The 8,146-nt window shown below is 39.5% G+C and overlaps 1 long non-coding RNA gene across 1 annotated transcript; it reads right to left on the reverse strand.

The window, feature by feature from the left end:
- Nucleotides 1-908: 908 nt before the first annotated feature.
- Nucleotides 909-5,891, reverse strand: LOC309346277. Its single transcript, XR_014158558.1, has 3 exons — nt 5,768-5,891; nt 2,140-2,271; nt 909-1,488 (listed from the first exon to the last, which is right to left on the reverse strand). It is a non-coding gene; the product is annotated as an uncharacterized lncRNA (long non-coding RNA).
- Nucleotides 5,892-8,146: the final 2,255 nt, after the last annotated feature.

Below are 8,146 nucleotides of genomic sequence, written 5' to 3' on the forward strand. Positions count from 1 at the left end.
TTATTCTTATTCTTATTCTTATTCTTTGTACCCTGTCCATCTGCCTGGGTTGCCCCGCCACTATGAGCAGCTTCCAGCATATATAAAAACAAAGTAAACCTTAAACTTTAAAAAGCTTCTCTAATCAGGGCTGCCTTCAGATGTCTCCTAAAATATATAGAATTACTCATCTCCTTTACATCTGATAGGAGGGCTTTCCACAGGGTGGGCGCCACTACTGAGAAGGCCCCTTGCCTGGTTCCCTGCACTTTAATTCTCGCAGTGTGGGAAATGCCAGAAGGACCTTGGTGCTGGATCTCAGTGTCTGGGCTGAGGAGGTCCTGACATACATAATGGGGTAATACCCCCACTGGATTGCACGTGGGGAGTATTGTGGCCCGTTGCCACCACATGGGCATACAAACAGAAGCTTCTCCTCTGGATACCCCATTTGGGGGAGGGGGCAGGCAGAGACTGCAATCAGTGCTCAGATTAAGACTAAACCTATCAAATGCCCAAGTTGTAAAAATTGCTATGAGGGTGCTGAAAACTAGAGGGCTAGATCCAATTTCCCAACTGGGAGATTTTTGAAGGGGGTGCAGTTTCCACCCCTCACATAACAGAGAGATGTGGTTGTCAGCTACAAAAGAAGTACATTGAGTGTACCTTGATTAGCTACAACAGATGGGGTGGGGTAGTGATTGCTTTACAGTGCTTGAGTGTGAGAAGAGGGTACACAACGGGCTGAAGTGACCAAGTTGCTTCTCCCTCTCATCAAACGATCCCCTGGGCCAGAGGAGTGTCAGCTGAAGAAATGAGGAGCTAGTGGAAATCTTCTTTCTGATCTGACCGTTGTATAGAAATAAATTCACATCACACAAAGGTAAGTTTTAAAGCTTTACTTGCAGAAACTGGTTTTAAAAGTTACAAAAGCAATAACTGATACAGTGTCTCTGTTATATGTTTCTATTCTTACATATACTGATCAATCTATAAAATAACAATTACCAATTTGATCCTTCTAAGAACATTGCCCTTCCCCAACACCATGACCAAATATCCTTAATTAGATAAATACTGAAACACAACACAGATGTTTCAGCAACAATAATTTATTTTGATTGTGAACAAAGGAAAATTTAACCCATATATCATGAGACAAAGCCCCCAAGACCCATATTTCTACTTTAGCTTCTCTAACCCCTGCATCACATTTCCAAAATAGAGGACTCAAAATCAAGGGTCCTGTGAATCCCAGTCGCTCTGCAATCCCACCATAGACAAGCAACCTCCACCTCCATTAAGTGGTGGACTCCAAAAGGAAGAAGGTATTCTCCTCTCCTAATTACCCTTCAAAGTTAAGCCGCTGTGGGGAAGGCAGAGTGTCACAGCATCTTGCCTGGGTTATAGTGCCCAAAAAGTATCCATTATATGGTGATGTCCTTGCCAACTCACAAAAAGATGGGGTCGCACAGCCTTTATAAGATACATCAGGAACCAAACTGTTATCTGGTAAAGAGAAAGGGGCATGGTCACAGGAGTAATGGGTAATAACGGATGTGGGTTTGTGCAGAAGAGAGAGAATAGGAACTTTGTTGTTATTGTTAATGGTATTGCACAAGTATAGAAAGCATGTCAGAATCACATCATGAGATGAATTCTTATTCTTATTCTTATTACCCTGCCCACCTGAATGGGTTGCCCCAGCTGCTGTCAGATGTCTTCTAAAAGTTGTATAGCTGAATATCACACATATGTTTAAAATGTAGAAAACAATTAACTAAAGTCTCTTTTAGTTATTATGGGAGAGGGGCCCAATCCACACTGAAATTGCATTCCAGAGCTCCATGGCTGCTTTTACTTTTCAAAAAAGGCTAACAAAAACCCTCTTTTAAAAAACAGTCTCGCATGTAAATTAACAAACAGATTATTTCTCTCTTTCTCACCCCCCCCCCACCGAAATATACAGGCTCATCTATATAAATATGAAGCAAAAGTGAGTTTAACACTGTAATATTTTCAAGAAAAGTAAAACCTGCCCCCGCAACACACATGCAAACTATTTTCTGGCATGAAGCCACAAACAGAATGATAGCAACCCATGCACCCTGGCAGGCTGTGTTTCTCCTCTCCCACTCCTGGGCAGGCAATGCTACTTACTATGAACAAGGATGAATGAAATGCATTGAGTCTCATTCCCATAACAACTGATAGTTTCCAAGTCCAGACAACCTTCTGAACCAGATGCACGACAGGCCTCACACTTTCGCCGATTGCGAACACGTTCTGTGTCTATCAAAAGCAATGACTACAGTTAACACCTAGATCCAACCCATATATCTCCATAAAAATTCCTACATTACAGTTCTATAATTCTCAGAGGTGGTTGCAGTATTCTCCACTGCACTCTGCTTCTGGCATTAAACAAGCAGATTTGGTTACTACCTTGAAAAACTAGACAGAGGTGCCAGCAACTGGGGTGCTGGACTTCACCTGTCTTATTGTGTGCTTTGGGATGGGAAGAGAGAGAACAGATAGATTTCAGGTGGAAGACCGTCCTGTGATTAGCCAGCCCTGGTAGGTTGACCCTGAAAGGGCAACTTTAACAGCAGTTTCTTTCTGCTTGGTGTTTCCTGCTTTGGGTGCTATCTGTCCTTGGCAGGAGAAGGGATTAAGAGCTAGCTTTCAAGAGAGAGAAATATGCTGCTGATAGTTTTTCTCTCATTTCTTCTCTTAATATTCATACTGATACTGTTTTAAAATATGTGTTATATTTTAAAGTCGCAACTGAAATGGGCAAAAAAGAGTTGTACATTGTAGTGGACGACTTGTAAAGTATAGTGCTGGGTTGCCAATGTAGCTAATTTGCCACTGTTGCTTTTTCTGCATTGCTTATCTTCCATTATGCATTGTGGCATGTATTTCTTATTACTATTAAATATATTTATGTATATAATGTTATGTACGTACATTATGTTCTTTCTTTGTTACGTTGTTCTAAACTGTACTGTCACCTATTGAAGAATATATATGTGTATGTTTGTGTGTAAATGTGTTTTTGTGCATTTTATTTATTACTATTATTATTTTGTATGTAATACATTTATATACACTTAATACTTAAAAGAGGCTCCAGGTCTCTGCATGTGTACACACACACACACACACACACAAACACATAAACACCAGGTAACAGTGTAGGACTTCCTGGAGAGAGGCACGGTGGTTATTTCTCTGCTAGCTCTGCCTGACAGAAGATAATTACATGGTGATTGATAATAGTCAAACAAATAGACTGGCTATTAAATCACTCTGGACATAAGGATGATCTGGGAGTTAGCTCCAAGATGTTGGGATCAAGGTAATTTTTCTACAGCCTAGGCCTCACAATTTGGACAGGGTTTAGAATGAGCTGGCCATCATGCCCAAATGCCACAAAATTGCCTTATAAGAATCACACCCTCTCTTTTAAAAGCATCTCTTGGACAATGACATTGTAAAGAGAGACACCCCTCCATTTGCTGGGGTGAATCTACAATTGAAAATCTGTGGGTACCACTTTCTCTTGTTGAGAAAACAGAAAGGAAACTAATTCTTAAAGTGTCTAAAGTAGAGAAGAAAGCTTGATTTATGGTGGACAAGAAAGATTAAAACATAAGATAGGAACTCCGGTATGTAAAAAATCCATAATCCATAATACTTTTTGTTTGTGTCTTTGTTTGTTCTCTGCCACTAAAGAACTGGAGAAAATGAAAGTGACACAGCCATAATTAGCTATGAGAAAGGAATCTGCTTTAAGATAACACAGTCACACTTATGGAAGTCCAATTCTGTGAGGAAACATTAAAATGGATTAAGTGGCTAATATGTTTCAGAACATTAAAAGTATCTCTTATGCCAAAGGCACATTTGGATCATCCAGTGACTGTTGGTAGTGTTCAACCGTTGATGGCTGAACAATTAAAAATGATCAGAACAATATTTGATGAAGAAGGAAACGAGTCAGAGGATGATGAAAAGAATGAGCCAGAGGACTCTAATGTGGGAAATGGAAATGGGGAATGTGCAGAGGCTTCAAACCAAATTGATGAAAAGTTGGCAGGACTGCATCAGGAAATAATTCAATTGAAGGAAGCAGATCGTCTTGCGGAAATCGAAATGACTTCCATACAAGAATTTGGAGAAGTAGAAGAGAAAATCACAAATGCTGATTGGGAGAATAATCTGCTTTTGACACTGATGGAGTCAAGAAGGGACAAAGCTTTGGGACTTCAGTCCTGGCCTTTCTTTAGTTCTAGCAGAGAAAAAGTATTCTGCATACAATCCGGAGCCAATATGGTACTTTTTATGGGAGAAGGCTGAAGAAAAAAAATGAAAATGGAAGGTCCAAGAAGAGAAATTTGGGATGCTATCATAAACACAAAAAGAAATGGAACACAATATACAGAACTGGAAAATGAACCAACAAATTATAATGAGAAACAAAAATTGAATACTGACCCAATGTGTGATCACAACTGAGAGACTTTAATATGGACATTTTATGGAATTTAGTATTATTCAAGACAGAGTAATGGTAGTGGTAATTAATACAGGTAAAAGAAAAAGAAAAGAAAAAGGTTAACGTTTATTAATAATATGAACAATTAGGGAAACTTTCTTGGACTTTTGTAAGAAAAAGAAATGAATGATTCTGATACACCCAGACTGAAAAGACATTGTTAAATAGAAACTGGAGAAGATGGGTGTATGCATGGACGAAAGGTTTTCATAATCATATTTTCTTTTGTTTGTGTACAAACAAGTGTACACTCCACTTCCCTAATACTCCTTCCTTTCACCAAGCAGTACACTCAGACAATCCAACCCATGCAGGAGGCCATTTTAAAACCTTGACTGAGGAAACCATCATCACAATCCCAACACCCTTTTTCTCAGCAGTGCTGCTTTTGTAGTTCTCTGGCTGGGGGGCCATCAGCAGCAACTGAGGGCTCCACTCACTTCCTCCCCAGTTCTTCCCAGCAGGACAACTCCCAGAGCTAAGTGGAATAGCAAGGAGCATGGAGGAAATGTATTATTCTCTCCTTCCACCTCTCTAGTACCCAAAATGCATCCGGAGTGATTCACACACCCAAGTATCGTCAGTAAATGATGCCAATAAATGCTTTTGGGCAGTACACATGCTTTCTCTTTGAAACACAGGTTGTGATGCTGATTCTAACACTCTCCCATTTAAACTAGGGAAATGAATCAAGGACTAGAATAGTGTCATTTCTATATAACCAACCAAGGAAGAAATTTGAAACCTCAATGTAATGGTTGTAAGGGGTTACTTGTGCGTAAGTTGCCTGCTAGTTGTGTCCGATTGCCTGGTTCACCATGCCTCGGCTGACAGCACACACTCCGTGGCCGGTCAGTCGCTTGCAGAATCCGTCAGTGGGCGTTTCTTAAACCTCTTCCAACATAAGAGCTGTTTGACGCCAAGTCTCCTCCTACTTTCCCTGTGCGGAACTCGTCTGCGCAAGTAAGGGGAAGGCAGGGGTGTGCCAGCACTCTCTCCACTAGTCTCTGATGCAGGGTCTTGGAGACCAGTCTCCAATTCCTCCATCTCCCTCCCTTCTCTACTGGTGTTGCGCTGAATTCCTTCCCCCCTGCTGGTCCCCTCTCCGGCATCACTCTGGAGCCCTGCCTCCGCCTCTCGCTCTGATGTCAGTTCCCTGACACTCAATGCTATTCATGTTTAGGAATATATACAGATATATAATTCTAAAAGCATGCAGCTACTTACCAGTATCATGTATTTCATCATTGCAGAGAAAATCGGCACAGCACTCACGGATAGTCTGTAAGTAACCGTCTACTGTAGTGAAACTGTAATTCTCTTCGGTACAATTTGGAGTACACCCCACTACAAATTTTCCTTTTTTAGAGCCACCTGTGAGAGAGAATTGGAAGGAAATAACTACATCTCCACACACAAAAATCAAGATGATTCTTATTGAGATCTATATAATGCTTTCTAACATATTCTGGGGCTTAATGGGTGATTTAAGAAAAAGATTTAAGAAAAAGAATGGAAGCACTGAATTTAGTTTCTTTAAGAACCATGTAAATAGTTGAGGATGTTTCTGTTGAAATTTGGATATAAATGGGAGAAGACAGACTTGTTTTTCTACACACAAAGTGGTAAGCACTCAAAGAGAGTTCATCCATCTATACCTGATATTCACTGAGTTGATTCAGTGGCCCAACTCAAGAATCTGCCTTGTACTATATTTTTAAGAGGCAAGGGTAGTGTAGAAATTACAGAAATGAATGAAGGAGATGGTAAGAAGAACTGGCAACCCTGGAAAAAGATAAGGCTCGTATGGGGGTCATGAATGTTCACTTCACAGAGCAAGTTCATATGAAGTAATAAAATACAGTAAAATAAATAAAGGAAGTAATAAAGGAAGAATTAAAAACCCAAGAGCATTTTGCACCTCACATTATAATTACTACAACAGGCAAGTGGTCTTTGGGGGCAAAGTTTGGGGACAGTATGCTGCTTACTGATTTTGGGCAGCTAAATGGGTGATATGAGGGAGGGATTTCAACAACTGAATTTAGCAGGCTATTTCTTCAAGTTGTTTTTTTAAGAATCAACAAAACCATGTAAATATTCTAGGATATTTCCAGTAAAATTTGCACATAAATGGGAGAAGGCTGAGTTTTTTGAGAGGCCAAATTCAAGAAGCTACCTCAAACTATATTTTTGAGAGACAGAAGATGTTACTATGTTTTACATTTTTGTGTTTTTATATTGTAAAGCACCCTGTGATCCTCGGATGAAGGGTGTTGCATGTCGAGGTCCCCAAGCCACCCCCCAAATAACTCACAACGCACACTTAATTTTTGTTTAAGGTTTTTGGCATAATTTTGGCCACAACTTTATTTAAATACAAAACCGTGAGTGGTTGTTTAAGTATTGGTTAAGACTATCTGTTCCCCCGCCTGGGGACAGAACTGACTTCCGGGCACCACCGAAAGACAGTGCGGGGGAAAGCAAATCGGGGAGAAATGGAGCTGAGTCACAGACCCTCAGTTCTCATCCGCATGGGTTTTAGAATTAATTCAAGAGTTTGGTCAAGTAGCAGGATTTAAACTGAACAAGTTAAAAACTAAGGTATTAGAGAAAAATTTAACAGCTATCGAAAAAGAGAGGTTTCAGAATGAGACAGGTCTAACTGTGGTTAAGAAAGTGAAATATTTGGGGATTAATATGACAGCTTAAAATGTGAATTTATTTAAAGATAACTATGAGAAATGTTGGACAGAAGTGAAAAAAGATTTAGAAATCTGGTCAAATTTGAAGCTTTCCTTGTCTGGTCGAATTGCAGCTATAAAGATGAATGTATTGCCTAGAATGTTGTTCTTGTTTCAAACATTGCAAATTGTGGACAAGATGGACTGTTTCAAGAAGTGGCAAAAAGACATTTCTAAATTTGTCTGGCAGGGCAAGAAACCCAGAATAAAATTTAAGATTTTAACTAATGTAAAGGAAAGGGGGGAATTTCCCCTGCCAGATTTCAAACTTTATTATGAATCAGCAGCTTTCTGCTGGTTGAAAGACTGGCTGCTTCTTGAGAATACAGACATTTTGGATTTAGAAGGTTTTAACAATATTTTTGGGTGGCATGCATATTTGTGGTATGACAAGGTTAAAGCTCATAAAGCTTTTAAAAATCATATTGTCAGGAAAGCATTGTATAATGTTTGGATTAAATATAAAGACTTGTTGGAAAATAAAACTCCAAGGTGGTTGTCGCCAATGGAGGCAAAGGCTGTGAAAAGACTCAATATGGAGTCCAAATGGCAGAAATATTGGGAAATTCTGGAACAAGAAGGGGATAAACTGAAATTGCAGAGTTTTGAGAAATTAAAAGATAAAGTGCGAGACTGGCTTCATTATTATCAAATAGTGGAGGCTTATAAGTTGGACAAGAAAATTGGCTTCCAGGTGGAAAAATCAAAATTGGAAACAGAATTGTTAGAACCCAAAATTAAGAATTTGTCAAAAATGTATAACTTGCTGTTGAAATGGAATACGCAGGATGAAACGGTTAAATCAGCCATGATCAAGTGGGCACAAGATATTGGTCATAACATTATGTTTGCTGACTGGGAA

Source organism: Podarcis erhardii (assembly GCF_964252035.2).
Source record: "Podarcis erhardii genome assembly, chromosome: 7".
NCBI classification, from domain to species: Eukaryota; Metazoa; Chordata; class Lepidosauria; order Squamata; family Lacertidae; genus Podarcis; species Podarcis erhardii.